Raw genomic sequence first — 19,239 nt, 5'->3', positions numbered from 1 at the left:
TGGTAGCAGGAGGGAGGGGGCTCTCAGCTGGAGCTGGACCCAGGCACGATGGAGAGGTGCCTGGCTGCTGCTTCCTCCCCACTTGTTGGCTTAGCTTCTCTACTTGGACAGGATTCCAGGTACTCTCCAACATCCTGTTCCTGCTTTTGAGCAATGGAACCTCTTTGGGTTTGGATTTAGAATGGGGGAACCCAATGGCACTCCCTGGAAGCTGAGCGCTGGGGGCTAAGCAAGCATCTCTGAGCTTCCCTGCTGGTACAGTTCACCCAAGATGCACATTGCATGGAGACCATTTACCGCTATTGTTCCCCTGCACACTATGCAAATCGGCCCGCCTTCCATTACGGTGCTTCACATCGCTGTGCACTACCTGCAATCTGTCAGGCTAATTTGTTAAACAGCTTTGTTCTCCCTTGGGAACAGGGGGGTTTGTTGGTCACAGAAGATTGATTAAGCTCTTGGTGAATCAACATTAATGAAAATCAACACTGCCTAATGAGTGTTTTTGTGGCGGCCCCATAAAAAAGAAAGCAAACAAAAGCGAAAGTCAGACAACAGCACCCGTGACCTATCCAGTCCCTCCACCCATCAGATCCTCTTCCTTTAGAAAGAGAGGTTATGGGAGGAATTGCTGGAGCCAGGAAAGTCCAAGCTCTGGCGGTTCAGTTGCAGCTGTTCCTAAGCAAGTAAACACCTGAAAAGTAGACTGTCCATGTAGTTCTTTTGGAGTCTGAGAAACTCCCTAGTTCCAAATTCCCTGCTCTTGTCTCTGAAGCAGAACCAACACGTTACAGAATTCTCCCCTATTTTATTTTTGATTTTCACATTTTGTATAGAACAATGTACATTTGCAGTCTGTTTCAGCTTCTAACAGTTGCTCTGACTCATTTCTGTCTCTCCCGGCCTCCTCCTCACCCCACAAACTGCTCTCTCTACATCACCAACAGGCACGCACAAATTAAGAAAACACTACAGGACAGCAAAAAAAAAAAAAGAGAACATGATGGCATGTTATGCTTGTCTAAAGCAATATTCTTTTTGCATGGTGTTTAACGGATAGGCATTCACGCTTGAATGCATACCCACCCAAAAAGGCAAACACACAAAAAACAGCCGTTATTGATAGATTGATTGCTTAAATTTCTATCTGAACTTTCCACACAAGGAAGCCCAAGGTGGCTAACAACAAATAAATAAATAAATAAATGAAATAAAATGCAAGATAAATTGATCCTTATACATCAGCAATTGAGAAGCTTCCCCCTTGGTTCCTGCCCCACCCCCCACCCCCATATCCCTGCCTTATAATCAGTTGGGGGGTTCATGCCAGTGGTGAACAGGGACAGAGACAAAAATGGGCAAGCCATCCTCCCTCTCTCACCTTTTTTGTTGTTGTTGTTGAGATCTTCCCCTTTTCGATGTGGGACAGTCACTGCCAGACTGGGGGCTGTGAACCCTTAACACCATTTGCCATGCTGCAAAGGCCGCTGGACAGCTCAGCAAGTACCAGGTAGCACCATGTGGCTGCCTGTCCCATTAATGAGCTGCCATTTTGCATAAAAATGACAGCTTGTTATTCTGCATAAAAGACCATTTATGGAAATCGTGGCCGCATACACAACTCTAATGGCAGTGCTAATGGCAGTTCTATGGCAGAGCTCGGTTAACCCAGGAGTTAACCAAGGGGGTGTGACAGATAACTATTGCTCAGCCATGGTTAGGGCCACTAACCCTTTTGCAGCCTGTGGTTAATGAGGGTGGTTAAACCATGATTATGTAGCCACCATGGTTAGGGAAAACGCCTTATGAACTCTAAGCCATCATGGTTAGTGCAAAATGCTTAATGATTATGTCTGAACAGGCCGTGCGTGTGTGCATGTGTGTGTGTGTGTGTGTTGCATTGACAGTTGCACTACCTTGTGCTTGGAGGTGGGAAGGAGTTTATATCCCTACTTCAACAGTACAGTGGCTATGTGTCTTACTTTATAGAAGACAGTCCTCTGTTTGAAGCCATCCTCTATTTGAAGTGTTGCCCAGCCCAGGTCCAGTTTCACCATAAGAAGGGAGAGAAAGAGCCTCAAAGATGCCCATCAGCGAAGGACTGACCAGGCACACGGGATACCTTGTCACAGTTCCCCCCACTATGGTAAGATGTATTATATTTCTATTTAAATTATAGTATTTCTCCCCCTAATGGACCGCTAGAGGCATAAATTGGCATATAGAGACTTTATGCAGATCTGTGTCCTCTCTTTTGCTTATTCATGTTAACTTCTTTGACAACGTGCAAGGAAAGGATTTATATATCCCATTAAGCATATATCCTGCCTTATCTCAGGGACTCACTGTGGGTTTTGAGAGAGAAATTAATAGAAAGTATATTTATAGACACACACCCCTCAGCCCCACCATAAAGATATACATCACACTAACATTTTGAAGTACATGTCCTGGCTCCATCAGCCTCCATCCTTCTACCTCAACTAAGCTCTCCTTGGGCTAGTATTTCCGTCAAGATGACTACTCCAGAAGTTCTGGTTTTACGCACGGCATCCTCAGGGCCGGTGCCAGACTATTTTGCGCCCTAGGCAAGGTGAGTTACTTTCACACCCCCACCCACCACCCTCAAAAATGTGCCAACTTTGATTTTTAAGAACATATGTTTCCTGGAAAAAATAAGAAGCACAAAACTTGAAACTGCTAAATTTATTTTAAAGTACAAGAAATACATCATGCCAATTATAGCAAACAAATTGGAAAGGAACGCCTATGGATCTAAAATGCATTATTTAATAGGAATATCACCTCCAAATCATCCCCCACAACTCACACACACGCGCGCGAACACACACTCAGCATCACTCACTTCAAACAAACACACGCATGAACACATGCATTCACTCAAAGTCCCCATGCACCCCATTCACCCATACATTCCCTCTCCCTCTCTCTCTCTCTCTCTCTCTCTCTTCCGGGTTTGTTCTGGAAGTCTGAACGTGGAGCCACCCCACCCCCACCCCCACCCCAGCGTCCCTGGCTTCGCTTCGGCTGGGCGGGCACGGGGCTCCATCTCGCCCGCCCAGGCCCAGCTGAATCCTTGGGCCGGGCTAGCTCACAGCCAATGCGTGTGAGTGCTGCGCTGTGCCAGGCGCCCCTCTTAACTTGGCACTCTAGGCGGCCGCCTGAGTGGCCTCTATGGTAGCACCGGCCCTGGGCGCCCTTTTGCCCCTGTTGATCTTGTAACCTGCTATAATGCTGCAGCAGGGTCATATTTTATGGATACCGCTCATTCTATGAATGGTAAAGGCTCTTGTATCTTTAGTCTCAGAAATGTATTATTCATGCCTTCCCTTGTTCCCATACAAGCAAAGAAAGCCAGATAAAGATTAATTCAGGAGGAAATAAACAAGGTTCTTCTCTCTGCCGCTGCCGCCGCCGGTCCCCCCCCCCATTTCCTCTTGGATCCATTCAAAGAATAGCTTCTCCATGCAGTTTGTTGTGTATATAACTGTTGATTGAGGTTTCTTACTCCCTCTCCTCCCCCCTCCCTCCACCCCCCCACCTTCATTGTCACCCTTGCTCCCAATCCGTTAGACTTTCTTGTCTCCTTCGTATTACCACCGCACTTTCTTTCAGATGCCTGAAATATACACTATTGTGTTTTGCCTTTAGTTTTTGTGTGTGTGTGCGCGCGTGTGCAGAAAATTCCTTTCATGTTTCTCCTTCTGTATGATTCTTTTCTTCTTTGCACTCAAGTGCATGGATGTTTGCAGCCGGGAGACTCTGCCGCTATTGTGTGAGGTGTATTCTAATAGCCTTTCTTCTCCCCTTCTTTATTGTTCTGTTTTGTCTGTGAGGTGTTGTGATGGCTTGCTAGCTTAACGTGCTTCCTCCCCTCGCCCCCCCCCACGCTTCTTCTCATAGCTTTGACCAGCCTCAGCGTACTTCTGTCCTCTTGTGCTTGCCTGACTGAGGCGACGAAAAAGGTGGCAAAATGTCATCCACGGTTACATATTTTATGGAGAGAAACAAGGGAAGGGAGAAAGAGCCCAGCCAAAGTGTCTCAGAAGACATTTTTTGTTCTGAGAAAAAAATGGAGATTTGTCCTTTTTTCCCCACCACACACCCTAGGAAAAAAAAGGACCCATTGTAGAATTTTCTACACATATTCTCCACAAGTGTGTGAAGTGGGTGGGTGGGTGGGTTATCGGCCACCATTTTTTACCACACACTGCACTGGAATAGGTGGGGTGGAGTTATCAGCCACCATTTTTACCACACACTGCAATGGAATGCGTGGGGGTGGGGTGAGTATTGGCCACCATTGGGGTGGGTGGGTTAGAAGCCATTTGCACACAGCTCTAGAAGAGAGACATTTGCAGAGCAACCCTAGTCAGAAGTGAGTCTGTGTTTCATGGGGTTTACTATTCCCAGGAAAATGTGACTAAGATTGCAGACCTAGGGCCTAACTCAGCCTTCCTCAACCTGGGGCGCTCCAGATGTGTTGGACTGCACCTCCCAGAATGCCCCAGCCAGGGCATTCTGGGAGTTGTAGTCCAACACATCTGGAGCACCCAGGTTAAGGAAGGCTGGCCTAACTGGTCACCATCATCACATGACTCACATCCCAAACCATAGTTATTGCATTTTATTTTTGCCTTTCAGGGTTACCTTGTTAAAATGCCCTTAAGATGAAATACTAGAGTTGTCATTCTTAAGGTTCAATGTCACCCCCATGATCTCTAGAAGTGGGTGGGCGGGTGGATGTGTGTACACACCCAGGTGTGCACACATGCACACTAGAGTGTATGAATCTTGGCTCTAAGGCACATGCTTGTAAACCAGAGGTGAGAAACATTGGGGCACTGTGGGGCACTTTCTACCCTCTGCCCATGGTCGGCACTCCTGTCACTGCCAAAATTCGGTGGCACAGCAGTAATAAAAAAAATGGTAGTTTTTCTGTGCAATTCAATGGCAAACCACAGGCTTAAAAGGGGCAAATTTATTTATTTTTCAAATCACCTGGATTTTGCTGCCATGCCACCATATTTCAGTGGTGCAGAGGGGTGACGAGGAAAGCACCAAAGCCTGAGGACAAATGTGGCCTGCAAACCACGTATTGCCTACCACTGATATAACGCCATTTTGAATGGAATGGAACCTGCAGCAAGCACATCTTTACCCTAAAGAATAAAGGCCTCTCTCACTCTTTTATTCCTTTTCTTTCTTTTTAAGGCTATTGCAGAACAGATGAATGTAGCAAACAGAAGACCATGTAGAAGAGCTTTCAGCAATGTGTACTGGGAGGTAGTTGGGGGTATTCAAGTAATGAACCTTGATATGAGAATAGGGATGTTTACAGGCATGTCCCTATTTTAGTCTGTGAAGTGTTGTACTTTGGATGAGGCAGTGTGTGGAAAGGAAGAAAGACTAAAGAGAGAAGATCTATTGATTAAAAAACACACACCAACGACTCCATTTCCATTCTACTCTTGCATGACCGTGACATGGAACCCAGGAGGCATTTCTGGCATTGAGAGAGGTGGCTGTGCAGATCTCAAGTAGGGGCAATGCAGCTGTCAATCCTCAATGACACCCATTCAGTGCTATGGGAGATATACATGAGCTACTGAAGGAAAGGCTGTTGTATGGCACCCGGGGAAAACAGGAAGGACCCTTCCCTAAGGATCCCATTTTCTTTATTTCATATAAGTGAATGGCTGCCATTCACACTTGTTATAAACTTGCATTTGGGAGAAACCGTAGAAAAATTTATTTATTTATTACAGGCTGTGCCCTCTAGGTCAAGGGAGAAGGCCATACATACCGGGACTTTGGTGATAAAACCAAGGGTCACTCTGACTGAGTGATTAAGTCTCTGTGAGTGGGACCCTACTGAAGTATTGGGACAAAGTCCAGCACAAAAGCTTCCTATATGCCTAAGGCCTGGGTGTAGAATCTTAGGCCCACAGGTCAAACCCATTCCTCCTGGGATCCCAACTCCAGATTTCCCCAGTTGGCAATACCCCTTCCCCTATCACCAATTCTTTGGTGGTCTCCTTGCTTTTGTGCATGCACAAACACTCTCTCTCACACACACACCCATTCTAAATAGCTCTCCTAAGACTTAGTGATTGGCAGTAAGAGAGTTAAGCTAAAAGATGCTAACATATTTATTTACTTTTGGTCCTGCTTCTCTGCCTTCATTGCCCATCACTGCAATGTGGTCCCTGAGAGCTTCTTTAAAATGGGATTCAATCCCTGGGCTTAAAGGAGTTCAGCATCCCTGACCTTAGGTATGCAGTTTTTCTTTAAAATATACCAGCAGAGGACTTCATAACACCTGTTTCCAAACAAACAAACACACACACTCACAAACCGAGTGAGGATTGGCAGGCAACCCTATCATCTTTGACTGGGACGCAGGAGCCAAAAGCAGCATCGCCCTGGAGAAAGCCCAAAGGATGCTATTTGGTTCCCTCCAAATGGGTTAATAAGAGAGACCTTGAGGTGAGGATGTGAACTAAAATTGCTTGCCTGTGCAGGCCTTTGAACTGATGAGGGCGCCCAACAGAGAGCAAACTCTCCACCTCTTGATTCAATGTCAGGCTCAAGTCAACCCATTTCTTGACTCCAGAAATGAATCCTTCTATACAAGGGCACAGGATTTATTGCTAGAGGAGTCCTGACATTCCTTAGCCCTCAGTGCGGGGCATGGCCAGCCAAGTGAGAACAAGAAGGGTTTTAAAAAGAAAAGAAAAGAAAAAGTACCATGTATTGGAGGCAGAACGGCAGAACTCCCGTTTGTTTTAGCTGCTGTTTATCATTCTGTCAATGCTTGTGGCATTTGTCAATTTCATCAGCCAGGGAAGGATGGTTCCCTGCCTTCAAGGAGCTTACAAGCTGCAGTTGAAGGGAAGACAGAAAGAGGAAGAGGGAAAGGCAAGACGAAGTTATGAGCTACTGAAGTTGCATGCACTTTAAATGTGGCTAAGGGTGAATCTAAGCAAGCTATTGCAACACTGAGAGGGCGAGATGCAGGTTTGCTGGGGTAAAGTGCCCCCTGGTGGGTCCCCTCACTGGAAAGAGCAACAGTTTAGTGTGATGGAACACATACTTTGGATGCATAAGGCTCATGGTTTGATTCCTAGATAGGGTTAGGAAAGAATCCTGCCTGAAACCCCGAGAGCCACTGCTGCCCATCAGTGTCAACAAACTGGGCTAGATAGAGTCATGTATGTATGTATTTATTTACAATATTTATATACTGCTCCCCATTCAAAATTTTGGAGCAGTGTACAAGATAAAATAAAAGAAAAACAGAATAAAAACCTATTAAAATACTTTTTAAAAAAAAGGCAAAATGAAAAGTGAACTGTGGCTGGTCAGCAAGGGAAGGTTTCCTGGAACAATAACGTTTTCAGGAGGTGCCTGCTGACCTCCAGAGGCATGGACTTCCATAGGAGGGGGCCACCACACTGAAGGCCCTTCCCCTGGTGGGCTCCAATTGGATGATAGGTCTATGTGGGACCACCAGGAGCATGCCCTCGGATGACCTCAGAGGCCAGGCAGATTGATGGGGCGAAAGGCGCTCTCTCAGGTACCCTGGTCTCAAGTTGTTTAGGGCTTTGTATACTAGTACAAGAACCTGGCCTGGTAGCAAATAGGCAGCCAGTGTAATTCCCTCAGCAAAGGAGTTACATGCTGGAAGCAGGCACCTTCTTATGCTCCCCTCTAGAGTCTTGCTGCAGGGTGACCAGAGATGAAGTAGTAGAAAAGGGCTCTTCATACCTTTCATATTTGTGCAGCAGAGGGATTTTCCAACAGACAGAGTAGCTTCCTTCATCCCTTTGCCTCTGGCCACCTGACTGGACCAGTAATGCAGGTCATCCCCATCATCAACCACAGCAGTTCAGGGGGAAATGTCCCTGAAAGTGAAATCCCCAGTGCACATTGGAACATATGCAAATGTTCTCCCTGTCTGTGGATTGGATCCAACTGTAGCCTTAGCTAGATCTAAGGATTATCCCAGGCAAATGGAGGGGTCGTCCCTGCCTGCTCCCGAGATCCCCTGTGTGTCATTTGGATGTACAGGGATGATCCCGGGACAATCCTGGGATTTAGGCCTGGTCTAGCCATGGCCTGTGTCTCAGCACTAGCACTAATGATGTTGCACTAGCATAAAGCAGTGCTTGTTTTATGTAACTAGCTTTGCTTACAGCAACTCCGCAATGTGGAGAGTTGCCACCAGATTTCAGTGGCAAATTACTACTTTTCCCCATTACCTTGGCAAATGCTAGTTGCATTGCACAAGCCTTGGTTTACACCAATATATTTAATCAATACAACATATGAACATCATTAAAATCAAAACTCTAAAACATGACCTGGGTACTGACATTATTTTGAGGGCCTCTGGGCTTCTGATGTGGTCAGGATGAGGCCTTGTAGCCTTTCAGTTCAATCCACCATTAAAACAAGAGATCAGAGATAGATGAACAGACGGATAGTACCAAACAATGATGTCTTCTTTTTGCCCACCAAGGAACCTGAAATCATATCTGTAATATGCTCCCTATGGGTGTTTCTAAAACAGGCAAACAAAAATCCCTTGCAACGTGCTTTTCAGTTCCTTCCCCACCACCTATTTTCATTTGTTCTTTGAACCCCTTTCCCTTCCCTCTTTGACTAATTACAGTTCGTTAGTTGTTATGGAAACTATGGATTGCTTTAGGCTTCTAGCTCTAGCATTTGGGCTGCAAACGGTGATGTCTGAAGAATACAGATGGGTTTTCTTGGGTTATTTAAATCCCTGTCTAACTCTCCTTGTCACCCCCCACCACCAACTCTCAAAGAGCCATCCAGGTTTGGTTGTTAATGCCCTTGCTTTGTCTGAGCATGGAGCAAAGCAAACATCATCTACCTTAGGCAGATGCAAACCTTTGCTTCCAGCCTGTGGCACTGTGTGGCATTTGGGGGAACAGCTGCATTTCACAGTGATAAGAGACAGGCTCCCCAAATATGGCTTTGTGAGCAACAGCGCAATAATGGCCAGATCTTATTAACAACGCTGCAGCTCTCAGGCTGGCATTTAACAAATGCTGAGTGCCTATTATAGATCATTGTTCCAGTTCTTCCAAAGTCACATTATTACCTAGGCCTCATCAAGTGAGAAGCAGTGATACATGAGTTCCGAGTTTGATATTGGATGGTTGATATACGGGACAGTATTTGACAGTAGAAAAGTAGCGATTTATAATACTTGACTGCATGTGATCATTGGCATGCAATGGTGTTCTGATTTGGTACCTAACACGCAATAGTATTTAATTACCGTATTTCTTCGATTGTAAGACGCCATCGAATCTAAGGCGTACACTAATTTCAGTGCCACCAACAGGGGAAAAAAGCTTTGATTCGAAGAAAAAATAAATTTCTCCAATCAGCCTGCAAAGCAATTTTATGGTACATACACGCAGCGGAGGGGGAGAGGAACAGGGAGCGAGCGAGACACAGACACACACGCGCACACGCACACACATAGAGGCAGGTTACATGAATGGGAAGCAGGAACCAATCGTCCCCTGCCTGGGAACGGACAGCCACATATTTATTCAAAAGCTGGTCTGCACCATTCACACGGACGGGAGGGGGTGGGCGGGCGGGCGAGCCCAACCAGCGCTGCTCAGGTGATTCTTCTGCTTCCCATCTCCTTAACAGAGGCGAAGCTGAGCTCTTTGGAAGCTCACTGGCCTGCCGGAACTGGGGTCCCTCCCAGCCGGCTCCTGGCAGCAACATTTGAGATGCTCCGAGACGTTGCCCCTCTCCCCCCCCCGCTTCTCTCTCCACCCCCTACCCTCTTTCCCCACCTGTCCCTCTGCAGACTCGACAAATGTAATTACCGTATTTCTTCGATTCTAAGGCGCCATCGAATCTAAGGCGCACCCAATTTTTAGAGCTGTTACTTTAGGGGAAAAAGTGTGTCTTAGAATCGAAGAAATACGGTATTTGATAGCATTTTGACACAGGACAGTGTGAAATATTTCACGGCCCATCAAAACCAATGAAAAGATGGTACCCTGGGCATGGAAACGCTTGCATATGCACATCAAGCTAAACGCCCACATTCAAAACAGCAATGTGGACTTTGAATCTGACGCGTCGACATTTGAAAGGTAAAATAGGGTATTTGAGCATGATCTGCACTTTTGCAAAGATTGTTTCCATCTGTGTTGGGAGTGAGTTCAGGACCATGGAGAGCAATCCTGTAGCTAAAGTACTCACAGGTTATCCCAGCACAGGCTTAGAGCAACTGGCAGGGTTTTACAGACAGGCCAGGAGAGTACTTCTGGGAGCTTCAACTCCTCAAATGCTGCAACTGGTTTTAATAACAGGCCAATGTTCTTTTTCTCACTCTCTAGCTTCTTCTGGGTGGCGAGTGTGTGGGGACTGATGCGCTGGTTGGAGAAGGCTTCCCGGAACCTCCTTGCTCAATGGAGGAGTCTGAAGTTCCATGAAGCTGCTGGGTGCGGTCATCCGGAGCTTTGGAGTGTGCTGTCATCAGTATGCTGATGACATGCACCTCTATTTCTCCTTTTCATCTTCAGCAGGAGAGGCTGTGGATGTGTTGAACTGGTGCCTGGCTGCGACAATGGACTGGATGAGGGCTAATAAACTGAAACTCAATCCAGACAAGACTGAGATGCTGTTAGTAGGTGATTCTGCTGACAGGATGGGGAGGGGGGGTTCTTCCGATTCTGGATGGGATTGCACTCACCCTGAATGAGCAGGTTCTTAGTTCGTAGATCCATCATTGTCACTTGAGGCTCAGGTGACCTCAGTGGCACGGAGTGCCTTCTACAAACTCCGGTTGGTGGCCCAGCTATGCCCCTATCTGGACAGGGATAATCTGGCTTCAGTTGTCCATGCTCTGGTAACCTCCAAGTTAGATTACTGCAATGCACTCTATGTAGGGCTGCCTTTGAAGACAGTTCAGAAGCTGCAGCTCGTGCAAAATGCAGCAGCCAGATTGATTTCGGGAACCAGAAGGTTCAACCATATAACACCTGCTCTGGTCTGCTTGCACTGGCTGCCTGTATGTTTCCGAGCCGAATTCAAGGTGCTGGTTTTGACCTATAAAGCCCTACACGGCTTGGGACCACAATACCTGATGGAACGCCTCTCCCACCGTGAATATACCCGGTCACTATGTTCAACATCTAAGGTCCTCCTCCGGGTGCCTACTCCGAGAGAGGCTCGGAGTGTGGCAACAAGTAACAAGGCCTTTTTGGTGGTGGCCCCCAGACTCTGGAACGATCTCCATGACGAGGCTTGCCTGGCGCCAACGCTGCTATCTTTCTGGGCCAGGTTAAGACTTTCCTCTTTGCCCAGGCATATGGCAGCGCATCTTAATCACCCACATGTTTAGTTTTTTAATGGTTTTTAATGCTTTATGTTTGTGTGTTCTATTTTTTAAAAAATAATTTTATATACTTGTTTTTATCTCAATTTTAGAATTTCTGTAAACCACCCAGAGAGCTCTGGCTATGGGGGCGGTATATAAGTGTAATAAATAAATAAGTTCCCTCCTCAGAGCCAGAGGATGCTGGTGCTTCAGGAAGAGTGAAAAAAGAGTGATGTCCAGTGTGGAGTGTCCCAGTTCCAGCAGTGAAGGTCCAGGAACTGGTTCTGAGTACTCTGACCTCAGTTTCAGAGGGCACTTGGGGCCTTGCTAGACCTGCCGGGATAAGCCGGCAGGGAGGCGGGGCGACGGCGTGCAAACTTTAACGCGCACTGCCCAGCCTCCTAGACGCACAACGCGCAGGGAGGACGGAAGCCCTGCAGCGCCGGCCATTTTTAAAAAAGTTTAAAGGGGCCACGTGCGCCCGAAGACTGCGGAGAAGGTAAGGGTTTTTTATTAGTTAACCCCCCCCCCCATCCGCTCCTGATCCCTTCCTGATCTTTCTCTCCCTCCATGTCCCGTGTGTCGTCTCCCCTCCTTTTCCCTCCGTCTGTGTGTGTGTGTGTGTCCTGTGTCATCTCCCCTCCTTTTCCCTCCGTGTGTGTGTGTGTGTGTGTGTGTGTCCTGTGTCATCTCCCCTCCTTTTCCCTCTGTGTGTGTGTGTGTGTGCGTCCTGTGTCATCTCCCCTCCTTTTCCCTCCGTGTGTGTGTGTGTGTGTGTCCTGTGTCATCTCCCCTCCTTTTCCCTCCGTGTGTGTGTGTGTGTGTCCTGTGTCGTCTCCCCTCCTTTTCCCTCCGTGTGTGTGTGTGTGTGTGTCCTGTGTCGTCTCCCCTCCTTTTCCCTCCCGGGATCTCCCCGGCCGATGGGCACAGCGCTCAGCGCTGTGGCCAGTCCGCGGCTTTTTGTGGCTACTCGTGAGTAAGCGATTAGCCGCAAAAAGCCACGGAAGTCCCTAGACCTTCCCCAGCTCCGGCCTCAGGCCGGAGCTGGGGAAAAGGCGCGCCATAAGCGAATTTGCTTATGGCGCGTTGGAGAAGGCCTCAGCGTGGCCTGTCTCCGGATTCCCCTGTGCGTCATCTGGACGCACAGCAGGGAAGCCGGGACAGAAGGCGCGCTAAGGCCTCGTCTAGGAAAGCCCCTGGTCCTGAACCGCAATGAGTGTGGCTACCACCGAGCAGATTTGAGGCCACTGCTAGAACTGAGAGCAACAGGTAGCCCACACATCACACAAACAGAGGGCTTTAGCATGACACAAAACTACCCCACCCCCAGGAGTCAAAAGTAGCATGGGCAACAAAACCAGCTCCTTGGGAGAAGAATGGTTATGAAAATTACAGTCTCCTCACCCCCATTTGCTGTAAATATGCCTGCAACTACATGAAGTTGTGGCCTAGTTATAATCCAAGGCTGTTGCCCACCTCTTCCTTGCTGCTCCGACTGCCATGCCATGATAGAGTCTGCATGGATGCAAGAACCCTGTGTCCTGAAAACGTTCATCTCCATGGAAAATGAAGCCTAATATACATTTCATTTTTGTCTGACCTTTCCACAGTGGATATTAGTAGAAGAATCACGCCATCCAGAATTCTAATTGGTTTCTTCTGGTGACCTTTTCAATAATAATGTTTGGGTTCTTCCTGGAACTTTTGTAGCCATTGTTTATCACTTCCTGCAGTATTATCATAAGATATGATGTCCTGTGTATATACCTTCCAGCATTTCACATGTCCCATTTCTGCCAGGCCTGTTATGGTAGGTAAATTCCTGCCTTCGACCTGTGAGGCATGAATGAGGACGTTTATCCTAGCAAGGGAGCTGTCCAGCAGGGAGAACAGCAAGAGATGGCCGGATCTATTCCAAGCAGGACATAACACCTTGAAAACTGTATATGGAGTGTGCCCTGGGCCTAAACAGTTGTCACTACTGTTATAAGCCATTATAAAGCGGAATCATAGAATAGCAGAGATGGAAGGGGCCTACAAGGCCATCTAGTCCAACCCCCTGCTCAATGCAGGAATACACCCTAAAGCATCCCTGACAGATGGTTGTCCAGCTGCCTCTTGAATGCCTCTAGTGTGGGAGAGCCCACAACCTCCCTAGGTAACTGAATCCACCGTCGCACTGCTCTAACAGTCAGGAAGTTTTTCCTGATGTCCAGCCAGAATCTGGCTTCCTTTAACTTGAGCCCGTTATTCCGTGTCCTGCACTCTGGGAGGATCGAGAAAAGATCCTGGCCCTCCTCTGTGTGACAACCTTTTAAGTATTTGAAGAGTGCTATCATGTCTCCCCTCAATCTTCTCTTCTCCAGGCTAAACATGCCCAGTTCTTTCAGTCTCTCTTCATAGGGCTTTGTTTCTAGACCCCTGATCATCCTGTGTAGATCCTGCAATTGTTTCAGCAGTAGCTAGGTTCCCATTGAGAAGGCTGATATATGATGATGTTCCCCTGCCTTGTTATTAGGGCCAGATCCACAGCATGCTTCCTCACAAATAGGGATGAGGAATATTTGATGTGCAGCCAGATGGCACTGTACCTCCAGTGCTGGGGCTCTACCCAGATATGTTGCCACTTCAGTTACTGACATAAAGATATCAACTCACCGAAGCATCCCACCTGCTGATTTATGGTCTTGAATCATTGCAGCTGAAAAATGGCATCTCTATGAACTTTGGTAAACAGCATTAGAAATGCATGCATGCATGCCCTCCCCCCCACACACACACCAGTCTCTCCAAAAGATGCAATATATAGTTGATGATTTGCCAGAGAGAGATAGCACAACATAGGGTCTCTCCCTAGCAAATCGTTGTACATCACAAGTGTGCTGTAGCTGCAAAAAAAGAAAAGAAAATGCTATTTTGGGCTGCGTTCAGAGAAGCATAGCTTCCAAATCATGTGAGGGACTGGTTTCCCCGTATTTGGCCCTGGTTAGGCCTCATCTTGAGTACTGTATCCAGTTCTGGGCACCACACTTCTAGAAGGACGCAGACAAGCTGGAGGGGGTTCAGAGGAGTAATCAGGGATCACTCCTCTGAACAGGGGTGATCAGGGATCTGGAAACAAAGCCCTATGAGGAGAAACTGTATGAACCGGGCATGTTTATCCTTGAGAAGAGAAGACTGAAGGGAGGCATGATAGCACTCTTCAAGTATTTGAAAGGTTGTCACATAGAGAAGGGCCAGGATTTCTTCTTGACCATCTCAGAGTGAAGGACATGGAATAATGGGCTCAAGTTACAGGAAGCCAGATTCTGGCTAGACATCAGGAGAAACTTCCTGACTGTTAGAGCAGTATAACAGTGTTACCAATGAACTAGGGATGTGGTGGGCTCTCCCACCCTGGAGGCATCCAAGATGCAGCTGGAGAGCCATCTGACAGGGATGCTTCAAGGTGGAATCCTGCATTGGGCAGAGGGTTGGACTCGATGGTCTCATAGGACCCTTCCAACTCTACTATTCTACGATGCTATGAAGTAGTAGCAGTTTGGAGCAGATACCATAACATTAGTCCTACCTCAATCCAAGGTCTGTGTATGGAGTGGGTTGGGGGACCTACCAAATCCACATCCCCCCCCCCCCGCTGCTCTGTTGTTGTTGCTGTTTCCTCTGTGTATTTTCTTTGTGTGGTATGTGTGGGTGGTTCTTTGCTTTGTATGTTTGAGCTCCGGTAAAAAATTAATGTACAGGAAATTTCAAACAAACGTTCAAAGCAATTTTTCATTTAAAAAAGAAAAAAAAGAAAAGAAAAAAATCAAACTCAACTGCTAGTCACTGGATTTGTCAGAAATGGGAAAACAAAGCTTTACAAAAGGAGCAGTAATCAATAAATCATCGCCAGTCACACATCTAAATAGCTCCATGCAGTGTGGCACACAATTAGACAGCTAATGATGGCGAAAACGCCCTTGCGCGCAGCCAGTGATCCTTCCCCCGGGAAATTCGGCTGCCTCTGCTCATTTATAACAAAGCTTCAGGCTTACCTAGAGGTGTTACAGATCAAGCCAAAGCAGCCTTGAGAAGATGGAAGACTCTATTTTTTTTTTTCACAGAGGAGGGATGAGGCTTAAAGAACACTTGCACGTCTCCAAGCACCACTCGAGATGTCCCCTGCAATGTCCCAAAGTGGAGATCATAGAATCATGGAATAGCAGAGTTGGAAGGGGCCTACAAGGCCATGGAGTCCAACCCCCTGCTCAGTGCAGGAATCCACCCTAAAGCATCCCTGACAGATGCTTGTCCAGCTGCCTCCTGAAGGCCTCTAGTGTGGGAGAGCCCACAACCTCCCTAGGTAACTGGTTCCATTGTCGTACTGCTCTAACAGTCAAGAAGTTTTTCCTGATGTCCAGCCAGAATCTGGCTTCCTTTAACTTGAGCCTGTTATTCCGTGTCCTGCACTCTGGGAGGATCAAGAAGAGATCCTGGCCTTCCTCTGTGGGACAACCTTTTAAGTATTTGAAGAGTGCTATCATGTCTCCCCTCAATCTTCTCTTCTTCAGGCTAAATATGCCCAGTTCTTTCAGTCTCTCTTCACAGGGCTTTGTTTCCAGCCCCCTGATCATCCTGGTTGCCCTCCTCTGAACATGCTCAGATGTCCCAAAGAAGAGGAACTCAAGAACGTTCCTCACTCAAGATGTCCCCTGCTGATGTCCTAAAGTGGAGATGTTTCCGATGATGGATCCAAAAGAAGATGGAAGACTATTTTTTCACAGAGGAGGCATGAGGCTTAAAGAACACTTGCACATCTCCAAGCACCACTCGAGATGTCCCCTGCAAGGTTCCAAAGTGGAGATCATAGAATCATAGAATAGCAGAGTTGGAAGAGGCCTACAAGGCCATCCTCTGGGAGGATCGAGAAGAGATCCTGGCCCTCCTCTGTGTGACAAACTTTTAAGTATTTGAAGAGTGCTATCATGTCTCCCCTCAATCTTCTCTTCTCCAGGCTAAACATGCCCAGTTCTTTCAGTCTCTCTTCACAGGGCTTTGTTTCCAGACCCCTGATCATCCAGGTTGCCCTCCTCTGAACACGCTCAGATGTCCCAAAGAAGAGGAACTCAAGAACGTTCCTCACTCAAGATGTCCCCTGCTGATGTCCTAAAGCGGAGATGTTTCCGATGATCTAAAAGCAGACCTGCAAACTTGTGACACAGGCAACAAGCCAAATGCAGCAGGGCAGTCAAGGGTATGTGTGGCTGGACACCTACTGAGAGCCCACCTACCCTAACAGGGGCTCAGTGACAACACACACACCCTTGTTGGTAGTAACAGGCTTTGACAGGTACAATCCTAACAGCAATCATACCAAGTTATGTGTGTGCGGATATAATGTTGAGTTGGGGGGGGATCAGGGTAGGCATGTTTGGGCTCCCACTAAGGACCCACACCCTAGCAAGGGGCCATTGGCAAGAGCCCCCTAGGGGTGCTGCTCCTCCTCTTCACCACTGCATCCTGCTTGTTCAACTGCCTCTCCCTTTGCCCCAGACAACCATGTTGGTAGGAAGGAGGAACAGTAGGTGCCACCCTGAGTGCCTCCTTGCTCACTAGTTCTCTGCCTGTCAAGCATGCAAGTGTCAGGGTCCAGGACGTGGGCAGCAAGGCCTCAGCACAGGAATGCCAGGGCTGGGATGGATGGATGGTGGAAGTAAAGGAAAGGAACCTTTTGTGCAAGCACTTGAGTCACTGCTGACTCCTAGAGGGACACCTGCTTTCGCTGACGTTTTCTTGGCAGACTTTGTAGTGGATTGGTTTGCTATTGCCTTCCCCAGTCGCAGTTACCTTTCCCCCAGCTAGCTGGGTACTCACTTTACCAACCTCAGAAGGATGGAAGGCTGAGTCAACCTGAGCCGACTGCCTGAGAACCAGCGTCTGCTGGGATCAACCTCAGGCCACGGGGAGAGTTTCAGATGCTGTAACTGCCGCTTACCACTCTGTGCCACACGAGGCTCATTTGGACGGCAGTGGAACCAGAGGCAAAAGGCAAGGTCCAGAGGCAAGCAAGGTTTGGAGTCCAAAGCAAAACAGAGTCCAAGCAAGGCCAGAGGTGAAAGGCATGGTCCAGAGACAAGCAGGGTTCAGAGTCCAGGAGCAACAGGGTTCAAGCAGGGCCAAGTGGAAAAAGACATGGTCAGTTGAAGCAGAAGGCCAGGTAAGGCAAGGTCTGGAATCGCAGGGAGTTGGGACCAGGCTACAGCAGGCACAGGAGACTGTGTTGCTGCGGCAAAGGCTGAAGTGGAAATGTCGTTCTTATATAGCCCTTTCCTGGCTTCTCCCAGCTGGTCTGCATCAGCCCATCTGGGAGTGCATGCTGATGAGCTTGGATCCTGCAACTACTCTGCAGCCGCCAGGTAGTGCTGTAGGACAGAACCTGACAGCAAGTGATCGTAATGATGTGAAAGAGGATCAGGAGGAATAGCAGCTGGTGATGGTGGTGATAAGAAGGCAGACTCACTCAGGGCCCATTGAAGATGTCCTGCCTAAGGGCACTGCAGCTATGTGCATATTGGTCTCCTAGGAGACTAATAAATGTCTTCATTTTGCTAGGGACCATGGTAGCAGGTCCAATGTCAAGGGTTGGCCTAATGAGGCAGCTGCCTGAGCTCAGTGACAAGAGACCCCTGGACCTGTTCCTTCTCTTCAACATGGCAACCTGCTTGTTCACCAGCCTCTCACTCTGGCCCAGGCAACAGCAGTGGTGTAAAGAAAGAGAAGTTGAAGCCTTTACCTGCTTATTCTTTAGTTGCCTGCCTGGCAAGCAAGCAATTGGTAGCAACAATGAGGAAGGGGAAAAGACCAGCAAGAGCTGATGATGTCAGTGGTGGAAAGGAACTATCCCTGAAGGACAGGGAAGTGCAGCAGCCTTGGAGTTCCCATCAACAGGTAGCAGCTTGTGCAAAGGTCTCACCAGGTATGAAGCTTACCTGGTCAGAGTCTTCCCCTCTATAGTGAGACAGATTGCATTTCACTATAAATTACGGTAATTATTTCTAAATTCCTATCTAAAGCTGTAAATTAGCCTATGCAAATATTATGCAAATCTGGGTCCTTCTTTGTCCTCCTTTTGGAGATGACTAAATGGCCACCAGAGTGTTGGGTTCTATCTGGCTTGCTTTATATAGTGCCTGGAAAACTAGAATCCAAAGTCCACTCCGCCAGTCTTATGGTTTCCTAGGGAAGCTTTTGCAAGTCACTTCAATGAGAACATTTGCATGTTCTTGACATAGTTCTGAACCAGCTTTTCCCAATCTGGTAGCCTCCAGATATTTTGAACTACAAATCCCATCTACCCTCATCATAGGCCATGTTGTCTGGGGTTGGTGGGAACTGTAGACCCAAATATATGCAAGGCACCAGGTTGGGGATGATAGATCTGAACTACCAATCAGCAGGGGCATTAACCCTTCCAGTCTTACAACCCTCACACTGTCTTATTGGTTGCAGAACTCAACATGAATCAAAGTCCCAAAACAGCCACAGACACATGGGGATATTTCAAGCCTCAGTTTCCTATTTGTAAAAACGGAGCAGTAGCCTCTTTCCCACATGAGATTTTGTGAGGATCATGATAAGGAAATGTTACCCTGCCAGAACCTTCAAGGTAGGGCTGGCTACATATGTTTCATAAAATATTCATGTCATTAAGAATCCCCATTTGGATGCAAGCTGCGCAGTCTTCCTTGACTGCAGGATTACTGACAGGAAAAAAAGTAAGTGCAATGCCATATCACTGAAAAGGTGCAGGAGGCCTGGCCAAAGCTATATGGATGAAAATAGGAATGAAATAG

This window comes from Elgaria multicarinata, chromosome 12 (genome assembly GCF_023053635.1).
Source record: "Elgaria multicarinata webbii isolate HBS135686 ecotype San Diego chromosome 12, rElgMul1.1.pri, whole genome shotgun sequence".
Lineage (NCBI taxonomy): Eukaryota > Metazoa > Chordata > Lepidosauria > Squamata > Anguidae > Elgaria > Elgaria multicarinata.
The sequence above is the reverse complement of the archived record's forward strand: the minus strand, read 5'-3'. Positions refer to the sequence as shown.